At 34.6% G+C, this 17,988-nt stretch overlaps 1 protein-coding gene and 1 long non-coding RNA gene across 8 annotated transcripts in view; one reads left to right on the top strand and one right to left on the bottom strand.

Annotated features, from left to right (window-relative positions):
* Window positions 1-11,130: 11,130 nt before the first annotated feature.
* Window positions 11,131-12,029, bottom strand: LOC121467366. 2 transcript variants are annotated; one of them, XR_005977481.1, is made up of 3 exons: window positions 11,925-12,029; window positions 11,342-11,741; window positions 11,131-11,288 (listed from the first exon to the last, which is right to left on the bottom strand). It is a non-coding gene; the product is annotated as an uncharacterized LOC121467366 (long non-coding RNA). The 2 variants fall into 2 exon arrangements; XR_005977482.1 differs by having other exon boundaries at window positions 11,131-11,279.
* Window positions 12,030-14,256: 2,227 nt separating this feature from the next.
* The window catches only part of LOC108137810 (trissin receptor), a 53,753-nt gene continuing 50,021 nt past the window's right edge, over window positions 14,257-17,988 (top strand). For 2 of the 6 annotated variants that reach the window (XM_041708759.1, XM_041708761.1), the window contains exon 1: window positions 14,258-15,989. The gene's annotated coding sequence lies outside the window, so the exon portion shown is untranslated. Of the gene's footprint in view, window positions 15,990-17,988 lie in introns of all 6 variants that reach the window. The other 4 variants (XM_041708760.1, XM_041708758.1, XM_017259719.2 and 1 more) reach the window with 4 other exon arrangements.

Here is a 17,988-nt window from a genome sequence, read left to right as displayed (position 1 = left end):
CTCGAAAACTATAAAGCTAGATTTTTGGGACTTAAATGTAGATTCTCATTATGCCCACGCAGCCCAAGTTTATTTCAAAATGGAATTACGCCCACTCTAACGCCCACAAGTCATGAAAGTCTGTCTCTGCACTTTAGGATCTGATATCATGAAAAGGTTTCAAGGACCTGTATTAATGTAGTCTTGATTAATGACAGACTCTGGGTTAAGCAATGGATGTTAGAAGTTAGTTAGGATTAATTACCTAAAAAGTAATAAAATTAACTAAAATGTCTTATAATTAAGGAAAAATTACCTATGGGGGAGTAGGGTTTTTAATATTTTTAAAAAATCTTTTTTTGTCTTAAAGCAATCTCTAATATGTTAAGAAGTTGTGTCCAAATTTTAAATCGATCGCAGAATTGAAGAATTAGCTACCTTACATCTGTTGACTCGTGCTCAAAACTTGAAAGCAATTTTTCCCACAAATCACGTTTTTAGCAACAGGGCTGCCAATTTTATAGCTCCCATAGGAACAATCGGAAAAAAAATGAATCAAAATTGCTGTTTTAGTTCTTCGACATATAATAACGGTTAAAAATAAAATAAAAAAAGAAAATTTAATAAATTAAATTTTTTTTTAATCTATTTGATTTATTAATAATTTGACAGTTCAGAATTACGGTTTTAATTTGATTTCAATAGGAAAAATATATCATAATACTGTAATAGGAACTATCGAATAATTGAGCTGCAGTTCATTATAGGTTCAATGTTTTTAAAAATTCGTGACGATTGCACAATTTTTGCGACCTGTAGGACTTCCACCAACTCGAAAAAGATGGTTTCGAGAAAGACGCATTTGAAATAATTGCAAAAGTCTATGTCCCACGCTGACCCGCGCGCTTGACACCTATCCACCAAAGAGTCGATAACTTTCGTAATTTAAGAGATTTAGACTTAAAATTTCAGGAGAGTAAAATTGAAACATTTATCTAATTGCACAAAAAAAAGATTTTTATGACTGCATAGCAAAACAAACTTCACACGTATATGCGCTTTACACATACTTGTGCCACTGAGTTCTATTCTTAGAAATTCCTGAAGATGGCTTCTGGAATTCAAACTCCAGTTAAGAATCATGTTAACAAAGATGGAGCAAAACTTACAGGCGCATTATGCACACAAAATGCAAGTGGTTAGTGGCGTAGGGCGTAAGTTGGATAGGTTTGGCGAGAATGGCTCGAGTTCGAATGAACGCATTATTTCAATCTGTATCTATATCTTTTTTACTTTTCTAGATGATATTTTTAACTTTGTATATATGTATATGTACATAGGTGCTCGGGGCTTGCCAAACTGACTTCTAAGTAAATAATGCATGCTATTTATGAATAGAAGAATTGCATACCAAGACTTTAAGAAAATTTATTGGCTGAGGAGAAACGGCAGAAAGTGACATGGTAAAAATTTTTTTAAGTGAAGCTCCTAAGTTTGGGTTGGTTAAATATTACACTTTTTTAACACACTTTATATTTTATTAAAAATACGCGTCGAATGACACCAAACTTGGATCCGATGCTCCGATCAGAAGTTATTGAAAACATGCTATTTTTGGCATATTTAAAAAATACAAAAGTTTTCAACATCGTTTCTCAATTTCAACAAACTTGTTTTATAATTTTGGAATAATTATTTTTGTATTGGTCAGGTCGTTACAAAAAATGTTTGTTTTACGACTTTTTGAAAAACCTATGTCATTGCTCAAATATAAAAATTTCATTTCGCCTTGACATGCTGAAGTCAAATATTTTGGACTTTAATTTATGAAGTTTTCCAATAGTACTTATAAGACTCCTTGATTATTATATATAAAAAATTTGCATGCTCAGAACAATCAATACCTCAGTGAACTTTGTCATCCATCCCGTCTTTTCAGAGAGAAAGGCCACTGAACCCTGACACCATCAACTTTTGACATGGTCATGTCATTATTATCTATTAGTTATGGCCCAAGGGGATGAAAGGCCACGCCTTTGTCCTCGGCTGAAGAACCGCCGCTTTCCGTGCTTCTCATGGCTAATTGTAAGTTATTGACACGAAACGTGCCCTAGGCCAATAATGATGATGATAGGGTTTCACTCAACGCCCACCTGTAATCGAGGGACGGCGTTCGTTTGCAGTAATTATAACTTCCGTCGCGTCATGAATGAGACCGCCACTTCTGTACTGTTGATAAAACATTGAAATAATTGAATTATAAATGGGATACAAAGGTAAATATTGGTTACGGCAAAAGCTCCCTTAAATCCATATTTTAAATTTGTTAGTTTTTTACTCACTTATTGTGGACTACTATTTTAAAACAAGAAAAAACGCTTAGTGCCAAGCAATTAGATATCCATAAGCACATCTCAAAAAACTCGAAATAAATATTCCCTTAGAAAACAGTTTGGCTTTAGGTGGCGCAATCTCTCGAACTCCATGGTCAACAATACAAGATAAGAATTGTCGTAAAAAAAGAGTATTTTTCGAGTATTTAGATACGCGTTACTCAGATGACACATAATAATTTAAACAAAATATTCCTTACAAAACAATCGGAGTTTAGGCGGCGCCATCTGTCAAACTGCATATCCAACTTTAGAAGATAAAAGCATGCAGCACCACCACCCCCCGCTAACATCTCTATCGCTCGGTCTCCCTACATCAGGGATCACCGGCAGAGCAGCGGCCGAGCAACAGCAGAGCGGCGGCAGAGTACTTAGTAACTCTTTCACTTCTAAAATAATAACACGAATTTGAAAATCCAATAGCTAGAGTCTAACATGTCTCAGAGTGACGTAAACAGACTTCTAGAACCTGCTTTTTATACCCTTGCAGAGGGTATTATAATTTCAGTCAGAAGTTTGCAACGCAGTGAAGGAGACATCTCCGACCCTATAAAGTATATATATTCTTGATCAGCATCACTAGCAGAGTCGATCTAGCCATGTCCGTCTGTCCGTCCGTCTGTACGTCTGTCCATCCGTTTCTCAGTTTTAAAGCCATCTGCATGAAACTTTCCCAAAAGTTGTCTTTCTATTGCAGGTAGTATATAAGTCGGATCGAGCCGGATCGGACTATAGCATATTGCTCCCATAGGATCAATCGGAAAAAAACATAAAAAAAAAATAACTTTGCTGCTTTTGAATTTTTTTTTAGTTTTTTGGCATATAGTATTGGTTAAATATTCCAGACTTACGGTTTAAATTTTATCAAAATTGGACGACTATATCATATAGCTCCCATAGAAATAAAAAAAATATATAAAATAACTATCTAATAATTGAGCTACAAATCATCATAGCTTCAATGTTTTTTTAAAATATACACAAGTAAATCATTAGTTTATTGTTAATTCTTCAATAGCTGCAAGGGTATAAGAACTTCGGCCTGCCGAAGTTTGCTTTTTTTCTTGTTTAGTGATCATATATTCATTGTGTCATTGTTTTTTTTCAATAACATTTTAACTAAATTACCTCTGACATACATCCCAGGCGCTGAAAAACACATTCATGTAGAGTACATCTTAGTGTGTTGAAGAACTCAGTGAACTATTATTTATATAATAAAAGAGTTCAACCAAAAGTCAGACCTTTATGTATACGCTTCAGAAAATATTGGAATGGGAAAATTTGGTAAAACTTAAAGAATTAAAGGACCCAAAAATGTTTTAAGGACGGAAACACAACAACTTTTTTGGTAAAAATACGTTAGGTAAGTTTTAATTACACTCTTTGCTTTGATAATTTCGAAAGAAGATGAAGTGAGTAAGAAGTTATTGTTCAGTAAATAAGTTGCTGTAAAAATAATTAAGTTTTTCATTTTATATACTTCTTTGAGTTTTAAAAGTCATTTAATGACAGTTTTCGAATTGCATAATGACAATTGTTTGCACATACAAAAGCCAAACTTTAACCAGTTGCAATTGTATTGACACTCTCTCAAGCGAGCCGTCCAATGAATAATGGCGGTCCAGAAGCCACACAAAAGTCGTAAAGGCCAAAAGCCGGACAGCACTTTGTGCTTAAAGTGCGTGAGCGAATCAAACATGTCCTTAAAGAGCGAGTTCGTGGCAATGGTCTTGGTAAGGGATATCAAGGGAGGCCTCAATACCCACATGCATCGGCAACGTCAGTTATACAATTGATTTGATGCCAGTTCATCGCTTCAGTCACAATGTTTCCCAGGACTAGTCGACAAAGTTGCTGCCTGAATAGCAGGCCCGCCGGATAGATATTGACCCCCAAACCCAATTTGGACCGTGCTTTTGCTTTGCATACTTTGTGCCGCATTGCCAACGCAATTTGTTCCAATGTCGTGTGTCACGTTTGCTTTCACTCTGCCCGAGCTCCTTGGCTTTTGTTCGGCATTTTGCTGTTTGCGCTTGTGACATTCCTGCTCCAGCTGTTGCTGTTTCTCATTCTACATAGATTCAGCTTCTTTCTACCTTTCTGCATTTTATACGTTCATTGGCTTTGATGTTTTTGCTGGGCAGACTAATGAACCCTTTGGCAAACTGCGATGCCGGCAAAGGCCCATAAAGCTGAAGCGAACACAGCCATAGAACACATTGAGATAGATAACGCCAACACTGGAGTGAGTGTGATCATATATGTATTTCATACTTTCTTTGTTCAAGGCTGCTCATAAGATATTTTCAGAGCAAAATCTGGCCACCATGGATGGTAATCGCTAGTGTATGCTAATATGTGCCTTGTCCCTAAAATTATTCAAACCAAAGTATACGCCTTTTTCGTCCACACAATTAGTATTCAACAAATTGTGCATTTTGAGATTAAAATAACATTTTTTCACGTTGTTCACGTTAATTAGTAGAAAAACATACATATATTTATTTTAAGACTTTCTGGACTTGGTCACCAATAAAATGAATATACAGGTGAAATAAAATCGTATTAAGGTATTAACATCATCTTTTCGCAAGGTCCTGACAAACGTTCGCATGCTATATACTGGTACCTTTTTCGACGTTCTAAGTACCGGGGTGAGAAGAGTCCGTCAGCTATTTGCCTCTCGCTTTCTTTTATGGCGGACGAACGGATTTCATCGATCTAAGTACAAGGCTGAAACAATTTAATTTAATTTAATTTATTCGGGCTTGTTGACAAAAAGAAAACAATTCAAATGTATACCGCCAGCCTGCAACTATTATCTAAACAATATTAATTTTGTATGTGTATATGTTATGTTTATTAACTATTAAACTTATGAATTAAAATATTTTAATGTGTTTGCAGATGGTACTCTTTTGACAAAAGTGACATCAATATGATCAGAATAATGATATCGTCAAGACTTTATTATTCCAGGCAATATTTCTAAATTTTTTAATTTTTTGATCCGAGAAATACTCTTTGTTGTTAGTGCCACCACTACAACAGCTAATTTTTATATGTAAGGATGGCGCAATTTTTGATTTCCTTTGAATATAAAAACTATTTTGAATAAAATTGGCTGAAAACTAGAGCACACGCAGCAAATCGTGGTCGCAGTACACCATTTTTTATTATTGCTGGATCTTTGCCAGGAAAAAACTTTTTAAACTGTGGTGGTCTCCCTAGCAAACTCATCTAACAACACCATCAGCTGCCCATCCTTGTTCCACTTTGGCAAATGGATAACAGTTCATTTCGTTTGGACTTGCCACATTTCAAAAGTAAAGAAGCCCAGATCAGCTGTTCGTGCCATTTACATGTCGGAAAAGCATTAGCTAAATGCTTATGTGGCAATGGAATCAGGCACATTTAAAAAGTCCACTGATTCGACAATGGAATCATTCTAATATTCCCATTCTTATGCTCGCACACTCATTGATACTTTTGGCTATGCAAGTAATATTCCGACTGATAACTTGTGCGCCAATTCTATCGTATTATTAGGTTTTTTTTGATTATAAACTTTGCACGCGTTTTTTTGTTGTTGTTTAATTTTTCGTTGTCACTTGGTTTATATTTGGGTGCATTAACCATGATAAAGAACTTTCCGCACTCGACTCCGCTGCATTTGCTTTGAACCGAAAAAAATTTGGCGTCGTCAACGTCAGCAGAGAATTTGGAGCAGCGTCAACTGCAGCAAACAACAACATTCAAGTAAGAGAAAGACCATCATAGGCTTTTCTCTCTTGCTCAGTCTTATTTTCTAATGGCATTTGGCCAACGCATAATTTGTCTCTTCCCCCATTCGCTCTTTTTATCTATCCTTTGTGTTTTGCCAGGCCCAAACGGAGTTATACCGAAAAGCCTTTGGGGGGCAACGACATTTGTACGCCCTTGGAATTTAAGTTAATTATATGTTTGCAAATAAATATAATTGTTTTTATTGTGATTTTGTGGTGAGGTTATAAAAATGACACTATCATAAAAAATTATTTAAAATAATGAAAAAATTCTACAAGCAACACATATTTAAAATATACTCGTTTAATAAAAAAATAATTATATAAAAATGTTAAAATTGACAATTTTAATTGCGCAATAAGTTATTGGCGAAAAAAGGGTTTTGATTTTTTAAGAGAAAACAAGTAAGTGAAATTAAAAGTGCGTTGCAGTGCGGACAAAGCGCAGTGAAAACCTAAAAGTTTCAAGTGCATTTTCAGAAAGTTTTACTTACACTGATATGAAAAGTTGAATTCCAAATTTAATATTAAATATTTAAATAAAATAAATTAAATAATATTAATTAAAACAGTGCATATTAAATAGCATGAATTTATATTTAAATTATTGTGATATGTGTTTGATTTAAAGTTGTTCCTGATATTTTAAAAGTTTGATGTGGTTTAAATTTCAATCAAATTGTCAGAAATTAAATTTAAATTAATATTTAAAATGATCAAAAACCGCAATGCGAAATTGAAAGCAAGAAATTTTGAATTTGCATTAACGGTTTTTAACTATTTTAAATATGAATATATTTTTTTTGTTCGGAACTGAGCATATTACTTTTGCCTACACGGTACAACGGGATAAAGATATATTTCCGGCGTCATATCTCCGCCCAGTGTATTTTGTCGGCGGAGATATGTCGTGATTTATTTTGGGGAGTTCTGTCGTTTTTTCTGTCCCCTATTGACCAACGCGGAGTTATGTCATCTTAAAATGACATATCTCCGCCCTTCTACAAACGACATATCTCCGCGCGGAGATCTTGGTTTGGCTGTACTTCCGAAAAGCCCCAACGCCCGATTATTTTCAAATTTTCAGCATCTATGTGTTTTGGGGATCTAATAACGAAAAAATATTTAAAAGTGGCGACTAGAACGATTTCTTGGAAAAAAAAAGTTAAGAACCGTTATTTCTAATTTTTTTGGAAATATGTATTTTCCAAACAAAAGTGTAATGTCCATTTGAAATTCACATTTTTTCGAGATATCAACCAAAGAAGGTTGCTTTTTAACAGTCATTTAAAAAGGAGGGGCCGATCTGGCAACATAAGGCAAAATGAAAAACTTTTTAAACAATAATCGCGCGATTTTACACTTCATTTTTCCATTTTCCTCAAAAACTAACAGCATTACGCAGAGTCACTAAACATGAAATGTCTATTTCAACTAGATCTCCAACTTTTGATTAAAGTTTTTTTGATAAAGTTCATCTTATAGGAATTAATGGAAAAAAAAAATATTAATAACGGTTATTACCGTTTGACCTATTTATTCGTAATCAAGACTCCAAAATACATGTATCCTGCAAATTTAAAAATGATCGTGCGTTGGGGCTTTTCGGAAGTTTACCCATTTATATTACAAATAAATAATTTTGTACCTATTTGCTTTAATTTAAGGTCAACATTGTTTCAAGTGCTTCCACGCAGTTTACCACTTTGGAAAGTGTGTCCCATCTATAATACAATTTATGGCACTTATAATAAAATTTCCAGAATTTATATCTCCTAGTTTGACCAAATATTTTTGATAAAATTTAAGAAAAATAAAGCTTAGCCGTAAAAGGGAGTAAGCTTTATTAAGGGAGCTGGAGGAGAGCAAGCGGAGGGACGATGCCAACCACAAGCTCTAGCCGTTTCAAAAAATCGATTTTTTTTATTCATAATTTTTATCTATGTTTAAATGCTCTGCAAAGCTGATTTTTCGCATGTTTCGCATGGACTTCGATATTCTATTTGTTCCGCTTGTATAGCCACGATTGTTCCTATGGGAGCTATATGCTATAGGCGTCCGATCCTGCTCGTTCCGACTTATATACTACCTGCAATATAAAGACAACTTTTGGGAAAGTTTCATGCAGATAGATTTAAAACTGAGAGACTAGTTTGTGTAGAAACGGACGGACAGACGGACATGGCTAGTTCGAATCTCCTAGTGATGCTGATCAAGAATATATGTACTTTATAGGGTCGGAGATGTCTCCTTCATTGCGTTGCAAACTTCTGACTGAAATTATAATACCCTCTGCAAAGGTATAAAAACTAAAACTTTTCTGTTTTTTAATTTTTTGTTCAGTTCTTCGACATATAGCAATGGTTAAATATTTCAGAATTATGGTTTAGATTTTATCAAAATCGGACGTCTATATCATATAGCTCCCATAGAAATAATAAAAATATATAAAATAACAATCAAATAATTGAGCTGCAAATCATCATAGCTTCAATATTTTTAAACACAACGCAAGTAAATCATAATTTTAATGTTTTCAAAAATGTTTAATTCTTGCAATAGCTGCAAGGGTATATGAACTTCGGCTTGCCGAAGTTTGCTTTCTTTCTTGTTTAAACGTAGAATTACTACTTTATGCCTCGCAAGGGATGAGACAATCCAGGCGGAAAACTATACTCCAGGTGTAGAAACCTACGCAGCCGTAAAAAGAAAAAATGTAACGAAATTCATGGGAACGTGTGGTGCCCGGAACTGAGAGCTCGGACCTTTCCATTTGCAAGCGAAAAAAATTGAAAATATTGTATTAAATAAGCCTAAGAATACTCATATTTAGTAATTGCGCATTTGATTATTGAATTACTTGCCCTTTCACTGTTAAATCAGTTTTAAATTCCTTAGGGGATTCGCCAACCGCATTGTCAAATTATGTTTGTCGGATGGAGGGGCAAATCAATTAATTTCAATCGAATTGTGACTGGATGAGAGGGGATGTGTTTGTTAGGTTCTTCACAGAGTTGGAGACAATTGATTAAAATTTCTATTCCACGCGTCATGCTGCGTCTCAAATTAAATTTGCATTCAAAGTCGTTGGTAACTTTTAATCTTTCCTTGCCCGCTCTATTCTTTGGCAAGCCTTAAGCTCAAAGTACACATACTTAATTTATTTGCCAAAAGCTTGCCAGCCACAATTTAATGCCTTCATTTTCCAAGTACTTTGCGCACCCATGTGCTATCTTCGACTTATGACTACTTTTCCACTCGAACTTGGCGATGGTTTCGACTTGCCAATGGCGGAAATGTAAAAATGGCTGAAGGATAGTTATACGAGGCATAGGAGGACAGGGTGAAAAATCAAATTCCATTGCATTTTTTTTGTCTTTTTGTTAGAGTGCAAATCATTCCTTATCTTTTGCTTAGTTTTTTGGTCTTATACTCTTGCAATCGCTGATTTCAGCGGATCCAAACTTTAAACATTCAAACTTCGGAGCTTTTTGGGATTCCCTTATGTAGACGCGAGTGACATTGCAAGGAATCCGCAACCAGATGACTCCGACAATTGATTTTTGTTTGTAAACTTTAATGCAAGCAATTCTTTTGAAACAGACATCAGCCACTTTTACACCTTGCCGTACCATACATGTTACAAGTCTTCGCGCATTGTTAAATTTGTGAACAATCTTCAAAGTAGTACTTTGTTCGTGTTCCAGAATGTAAAAGTCGTATTCGACCCATTAAAGAAAACGGTTAATTAAGATTAAACCAACATAACTAACACATCTCAGAAACAATATGTTGCGTTAATAATCAACATTTCTTTCAACTCGCATTTGATTTAAATAAATAATGCATACATTTTCAGGGTAAAAACATTAAATTTACATTTTCGTTATACCGTTTAAACCAAAAATTAATGTTTTTAAATACTACAGAGTAGTACGGAACGGGTATTTCATCCGGCTTGATTAGTCTAATAAAATAGGTCAGTTGGAATGTTTTAAAAACCATTCTCAAAAAATATTTAAAAACTTAATTGAAATCCACATCTGCACAGTAGCCACAGAGGCAGATACGAGCACTTAGCTGCCGGAACTTCCGCTGTACTGCAGGCCACTTCCGCTTTAATAAAGTTTGTTGTTATGGCCAGCCGTATAGCGCACACAAACTCCTTTTGCAGTATGCTTTTCTCACTTAAAAAAATTTGGTGTTTGGTCGCAAGTTGCTTTCCTATCGGAATTAAATGCAAAAGTGAATCGGTAATTGGCTTTCTCTTTTTCACGCAATACATTTAACTTTCACCCAATTTAAAAAAAAAATCATCCTTATTATGTGTGAGCATCAGCATTATAATATACAAATTGAGTGGTAAAGAATTAAAGTAAACTTTTTTCTTTTTTGTTTAATCAAAATCTGTATTTTTAAGTAATATAATAAAAGTTAGTGCATAATCACTGTTTTTTGATAAAAAATAGTAAATGTCACTATTTCAAATCATTGAATCATCCTAACGATTTAGAACCACACATAAAAATAGTATACATAAATATGCCGCATAGTTATTTGTTATTTAATTATGCGCAAAAGTAAATTCAAACCATTTGTATTTGATTCAAATATGCCAAAATAGTTAAGAATATTGAATTTAAATATGCCTCGTAGTAAATCATAGTAACTTTTTTCATAATTGATTTGAACATTTCAAACTTCAATTCTATAAGAATCAATATTTATTTCAAATTTAGTTCATATTCACAATAAACAAAAGCCTATAATTATTTTCAACATTTTTGTGTTCAATCTAAATAGTAATATATATATATTAGTTTTAATATTGACCGTATTTCAAATAAATATGACATATTGTTAATTATTTTTTTTTATTTGGTCATAAGCTTGAACATATAAAAATACAACAAAAGAATACATTATTATTATATTAAATTATTTTTAACCTTACATAGTTCCCTTCAGAACTCGATAGCTGTATCCTTTATTTTGCATTGGCAGCTTTTTCTATTAAACAAATTTATAAACAGTCAACAAAAAATTACTTAACTAAAATGACTTTTGACCGCAACACCGCTTGTGCCTATTCTCGGAATAGCATCATGGATGTCCCCCGCTGATAAAACTAATTATTATTAATTAAATAAAATAATAAATTATTGAAAAGATTATACTTACGACATTGTTCATCATTAGGTTCCAACCTTGTCGTTTTTAGACCGCTCAACGTTATAACTAAAGCCTACAATAGCGTCAAGCAGCAATAAAAACCAAGGTCAACAGCGTGGAATACCCGCAGAACAGGATCAGCAGCAGAGAGGCCGCAGAATGTCTGCCCGAAATGCGAGTCGGATAGCAAACTACAATGAAGGAGGCTTCAACCAGCACTTTTGGTATTTCAACTGGTCAGGGAGACAATACCCGCTTACCATCCCAGCGGGCAAGTAACTTTCAGCGGCCGTCCCAGCGCAATAATAAAAATAATAATAACAATAATGGCAAAAGTGGACAAGGTGGCAGAAAAGCTCAAACTGCTCCCGAAATTAAACCATCCACAACGGTAACAGCTCAAAAGCTCCTAAGGATGAAACCCTTTGTATGAGAAATGGATGTGCAAGCAAACCCGTCAAGAAAACATAAGGCCAGAATTTTGAGGATCAAAAGATGACATGAAGCCTCCCTTTTCCAATTTTCCAGCACGCGATGACGGAATTTTTAGTTGCCTACCAATTGTATCAAGGAAATTACATCCTCAATATACCTGAGCTCCAGAGAATGATGGATTCACAGTAGCAATTAGTGCTAGTGAGTATAATATTCCACAGCCAATATATGACTACATCTGGGGAATTGGTGCTAATACTACTAAATTAATGTTGCCAGAAATGCCTGAAATGACAGAACATGATCAGACTCTCAGGTCCGGAAGTTTTGGACGAATCACTGCCGAAAACCATAACGCATACGAATGTTATGTTAGTTCTTTCATAACTTCTGAATATATACGGAAAATGCCAGTAGCCACGAGCACTCAACATGTCGTAGGGGGTCCGCTGCCCCCTGGTTAGCATCCACCAAATTGTGTTCCGAACGTGTGCAAACTACATCCCGATGCGGTTCGCAAGTTACTAGAATGTGACTACGAGAATAGTGATTCATCCACTGGCCTAGTCTGTCGTTATGAACCAGACTTCGGCTGTACTTGGGAAGCTTGACAAACTTAAGATCGTCAAAGCTGAACTTAAAGCTCGTAAAAATGGTGCCGCGTTTTTATTTAATGAGTCGACTGATGGTAATATTGATTCAATATTATTGAATGAGCCAGTAACGCTATATTCTCCATTTGCCTTTTCAGCGGCAGCTTCTAATTGTACAAACTACATGGTTTACAAGCGTAGGAGAAGTGAATATAAAATTAAAACGAAATAAAAAGATAAGAATAAACACAAAAGAAACGAAAAAACCTAGAAAAATTCCTACTCACCTTTTCATCACAACTCTAATCCACTCTCACATAAAACACTTCTATTATTTTAAAACAAGTCCGCGTCGCTCGACCGTAAACCTTAAAGTGATATTCCTCGCGACCACACGCCCTGTGTGAATATTCACATGTGTATGTGTGTGCAAAAGAATGGACAAATGTTAAAAAAAAGAGCACAACAAAATTTGGATTGCATTCAAAGGATGCCAGCTATGAATACATATTCGTATATCTTAATATTGTAAATACTTACGCATTGTAATAAAAATAGGAATTTGTTATCATTACAAACAAATTTTTTATTTTTAAGCTAGAAAACAAATGTTTTTAGTGTCAACTTTTAATATTTCCCATATTCATAATAAATATGTGTATTTTTCTAATAAATTGCTTAAATGTTTAAATCAAATAAGAAATAACATTCGTTAAACTATGTTAATTAGTAACTACTTTTCATTGTAAGAACTACGTTGCCAAACTTAATCTTAATTCCTCTTTGCACATTTTTTTATTCTTTAACAGTTTTTAACATTATTCATATTTAAAACAAATGGCTTGATGTTTTTGATAAACTTCTAAAAATTAAAATAAACTTTTTACTAGGCTAGAACTCAGATTGACGAACAGTTACGCCCGCGTAATAAGTTTATTCTTTCTAGTGTGATCGAAGTTTTGGTCTTACGGTCTTACTGTCAGTCTGCTGGGCTTGTTGACAAACGGGCTTACGGGGAAGCCCTGTGTACATAAATGTGCATTAGGCTAGTACGATTGAATGCGCCAATGGAATCCGACTATAAGATTATTATAGCTTATTTAGTGTAGGTGTTTTGATTATAACGGTTTAACAGCATATGTAGCGCAAATTGGTCACTGATTACCCGCTGAATTAATATATGTTCTCGACTTTTCGACCATCTCATTTAGGCGTTGTTTAATAGCCATAAACCAGATTATGTTTTTGCATTCTAATAATTCTCGTTCTCATTCGGTCATTTCGTTTACTTTCGGGTTTTATACCACTGAAAAATATGTGAGAAAACACACTCACTCATACCTGTCTAGCTTATCATTAAATTACTTTAACTTATTTTGAGTTCGAATGCAGGTTTTCGACATACATGCAGTCGTCTATTAAATATATTTTTTAGTAATTAATCGAAGATTTTTTTTCAACAATAAATATTTCCTTGGATTAATTACTAGATTCAACATTACTTTAAGAAATCTGTTTGTTTTTTTTTAATTTCGAAGGATCCCGTTTCGTTTAAGACTTTAAATACAGTTAAAAACTACCTTAGTATGTGAACAATTTTTAAGATCAATAAATTTATAAGTTTTCTCAGAAAAATATTCTGAAAACTATTTTCTTTCGGCCTTCTAACTGTATATAACCCCGTAAACATCAATCATTTGCAGTGAAGTCAGGGTAAGAATCGGAAAGGAGCAAACATAATGTATTTAAATGCAAGCCATGCCAAAACACACAAGGAATTTTTCGCAGCGGCTTTTTGTTTTGTTTTAATGCGTAGTCAACTTATCCTCAAAACTCAGTAGCTAACCTTTTTACTTTTATTATTATTCATATTTAGGGCACTAGAAACATAAGATAACATAAGATCCTCAACCGATCATATTTAACTCTACATTTAATTTCGGTATAGAAGACATTGCGCTTTTTGCCATCATGGGCTCCCTGAAAATCGCATTTATAATTAGTTTTACTTTATGCAAGTACAGGAACAGGAGCTATTTAATCTTTCTATAGCACCAGCCTGGCAAGAACTGCCCCAGCGGCAACACACCAAATGAAATCCTAAACCAAAAACTAAAAAATATGGTCTTCCCAGTTTAGAGCGCCTGCGTGGTGAGAAAAGCTGCCGAATGCCAGCGATAAACAGCCGGCGAAACGCGCGCCAATGTCAGAACAACAGGAAAATTGCAATAACAACCACAACGACAACAACTTCGCCTCTAGTTCAAGTTCAATGCAACAACAACAGCCAGCAGCACGTGACGCAAATGTATAAAACCTGCCACAACAATAAAGAGTGCTAACAGAGCTGTTAACTTGGCCAACAGCAGCTGCCGACTGCCGTTCATTCGGACGGTTTCGGTAGCCCGCTTTCAGGGGAACGAGCCGGAGACGTCAGAATGTCGCGGCATCTCAAACGAATCGGACGCGAAATGCAGAAATCGACGGAAAACTCGGACCCTCTGATCAGAGTGCTTTTTGGATAATATTTCATGCGCTTTCGTACTAAGTAATCGGAATAACCGCACGCGAATGTGTGAGTTCGTCTTGCCGAATGCTCGAACGCGACTGGAACGTGATTTCTGAAATATTGATGATCTGTCAGTGTATATGAATAATCTTTGATTTGAACTGCATCGATATGTCAGAACATAAATTTTTAAATGTTGAATTTGTTCGAAAAAAGTTGTACGAATAACGCTATTGAAAAAAGCATTTGTTTAAAAATTTAATATTCTGAAATCGTTTTCCTCTTAAACGTTATTCTAACAATTAACTCTGTTCGACTTAATTTTTTTGACAGGTCATAAGATACATTTTTTTTAGAGTTTTGACAATTCATATGAGGTGATTTATTAAAGCAAATTTATGAAATCGAAGAAATACCTGTTCAGGTGTAAAAAAATACCCAATTGCTTTGTCCTGAAATCTTCAGAAAGTTTTGATTAGATGTTCGTCAGCTTGCAAAAATGTGCCCCCTCACTAACAGAAAGCACAATTTAAAATTTCATTATTATTTCTATAATAAAAATATGAGGTATACATTTTCACAGCCGAATAGGCTTTTTGGGCAGTGTTTCAAATGATTTCAGAAATTAATGTTTTGTTTGTGATATTTATAGAACTGAAAAAGTTCGTTGAGAAAATAATTTAGGATACGCAAAATAATTATTAACTAATCGGTTTTGAAAAACGAAGGCCATTTTTACAACAAGTGAAATTCGCAAAAAGTCGCGGTACAACAAGTGCAACGCATCAGAGCATTGAGAACAACAATAATATTTTTAAACAAACCAAGCATTTTGTTACTTAAACTTGACGGCACCCAATAAAATGTAATATTTATCTACAGCATTACATTCAACTTATTCAAAACCAAAACGTAGTGTAACTGTGTTTGTAAAATAGTGTTTAAAATGTACGAATCCAATTGCTCAACAAAAACAACGCAAGGCAGAATACCCTGAATAAGGCGACAACTTTATTGCCGGTCCATTTTCAAGGGATAGAAGTTACTAATCTATCGGATAATAAGCACGAGACAAAAGGAGGGGTTATTTAAGTTCTGGAAAAACTAATATTTCCTAAAGGTAAGCATGTTTTAAGTTTAAGAATATATATTTTATCTTTAAATCTCTCAAAAGAGAATGAAGACTTCAAGATAATCAACACAAATTTGACTCTTCGCACGTGGAAGACAAAAATGGATAGCTTTTTCCCTTATTTCGAAGAGAACAAATAAATATGATGACAGCTTGTCGCAGGTGTGCCTGAGTCCATTTGATTCGGATTGCGTCTTTGTTTTTCGTGTTTATTTGTGATTTTGATTTGCGTGTTCGTGTCTCGATTAACAAATGGCAGATTTGTGTTTGTCCATGTCCTTGCCTATTTTGCCATCACCACCAGACCACAGCCTGCAATCAGATAGACAGCGGTTCATTAAGATTCCTTTTGAAAAATGTGTTGACACGTGCTTTGTGAATGTGCACATACATGTTACCTAAGACTTACTTCGGGTTTCCTTGCGGAAACATTAAATTTGGGTTTAATGTATTACCCAAGAACAACATTTTAATGCATCATGTTACGTATTGATAAAGAGTAAACCTATAAATTAGTTGTAATGCAGTTAAATATTACTATTTTCTTTTTATTGTTTTGCTCAAGCTCAAGTATCAATTTTATGGTGGCAAGTCTGAAGCTTTGTTCCACGAATACTTGCTTACTGAAGCCCCAATAAAGCTGGGAAATGGATTTTACATGTTGACTGTCTTCAAATTTATGGTCTTACACTCGACTGCAACTTAATTGCCTATCTGAGAATTACGACTTGATCTGCTTCATTTTGATTTGTTTTATACTTCAGCTATTCTATAAAAGTTCTATCGATTTTCTAAAACATGTTTCAAGCCTATGGCAGCCGACTTATATCAAATTAATACAGTTTGAGTATTCCCGATTTAGCAGAAATATACTAAAATTCGGTCACCTGTTCCATATAAATTAAAGTTGCTGAAATTTCAGCAGTTCAGCCTAGTACTCCACTTTTCGTCAGTCTCTTTTTTCACCCCGTTGCTCAAAACATACCAGAAAATTTGCAAAGCGTTGCCAGATTTCTCTGGGTGAACGGGTCAGGCCCCGGCGTAAAGAATAAAAAATTTAATCTTTTGAGGTTAAAAAATGGACGGTAAAACCCAAAAACTCAACAAAATGTACTTCATAATACAATGTTGACGACAAAATGTTCCCGATCCATTTATATGCCACTTTTGTTGAACGCGGTCCAAAAAATAGTTGAAAACATTAAACAGATTGTAATTCATAATTTTACATTGTTAAATAGTACGTACTTCAATGATAATGCTTAAATATAGTTGCAACAAGCCCAGCTGACTGACAGTAAGACCGTTAGGCCTAGAACTCAGATCGACGAAAACCGGTCACACTAGAATGAATAAAGTTCTTACGCTGGTGTAACTGTTTGTCGATCTGGCTTTCAGTGGCTGCTGAAAATGTTCAGTATGTTTCTGCCGTATTTTCAGCAAAATTACAGATTCAGACGTTTCGGAAATTTCCAGTCTGAATTGCTGAAAATTCAGCAGAAATATTTTACAAATTTTCAGCAGCCACTGGTTGCTGAACTGCTAAAATTTTAGCAAGTTCAACTTGTGCACATCGATGTTCACTTGGCAAACATCAATTATTTTCACTTTTCTGGAGAAACTCGAAGGAGGGTGAGTTTGTAACTTAAATTTTGTTTTATGTATGTAAGTATTAAGTGTTTATATGTACTTCTGCTTTAGAACATAACTGGTGGTGTTCGCTGCAGACGAGAGAGAAAGGTAGGAGAAAGTATCTGTAAGGGTTAAGTCTTTCAGAGCAGACTCAATTATCAGCCTTAGGCAGAACCTTGAAAGTCGGAATGCTTTGAGGATTGTGATTCTCTATTACCTTATAAGGTAAGTTCCATTAACAGTTTTAATAATAATTGACCAATAATGATTTTGTTTTAGATGAGTCCACAAAACATGGCAGAATTTAAGTCTACTGCAAAGCAAAGCAGTGGCCAAGTTACAATCGATCGCAGGA

This window comes from Drosophila elegans, unplaced genomic scaffold (genome assembly GCF_018152505.1).
Source record: "Drosophila elegans isolate 14027-0461.03 unplaced genomic scaffold, ASM1815250v1 contig_397, whole genome shotgun sequence".
Lineage (NCBI taxonomy): Eukaryota > Metazoa > Arthropoda > Insecta > Diptera > Drosophilidae > Drosophila > Drosophila elegans.
Note: the sequence above shows the minus strand (reverse complement) of the source record. Positions and strands in the feature narration are given on the sequence as shown.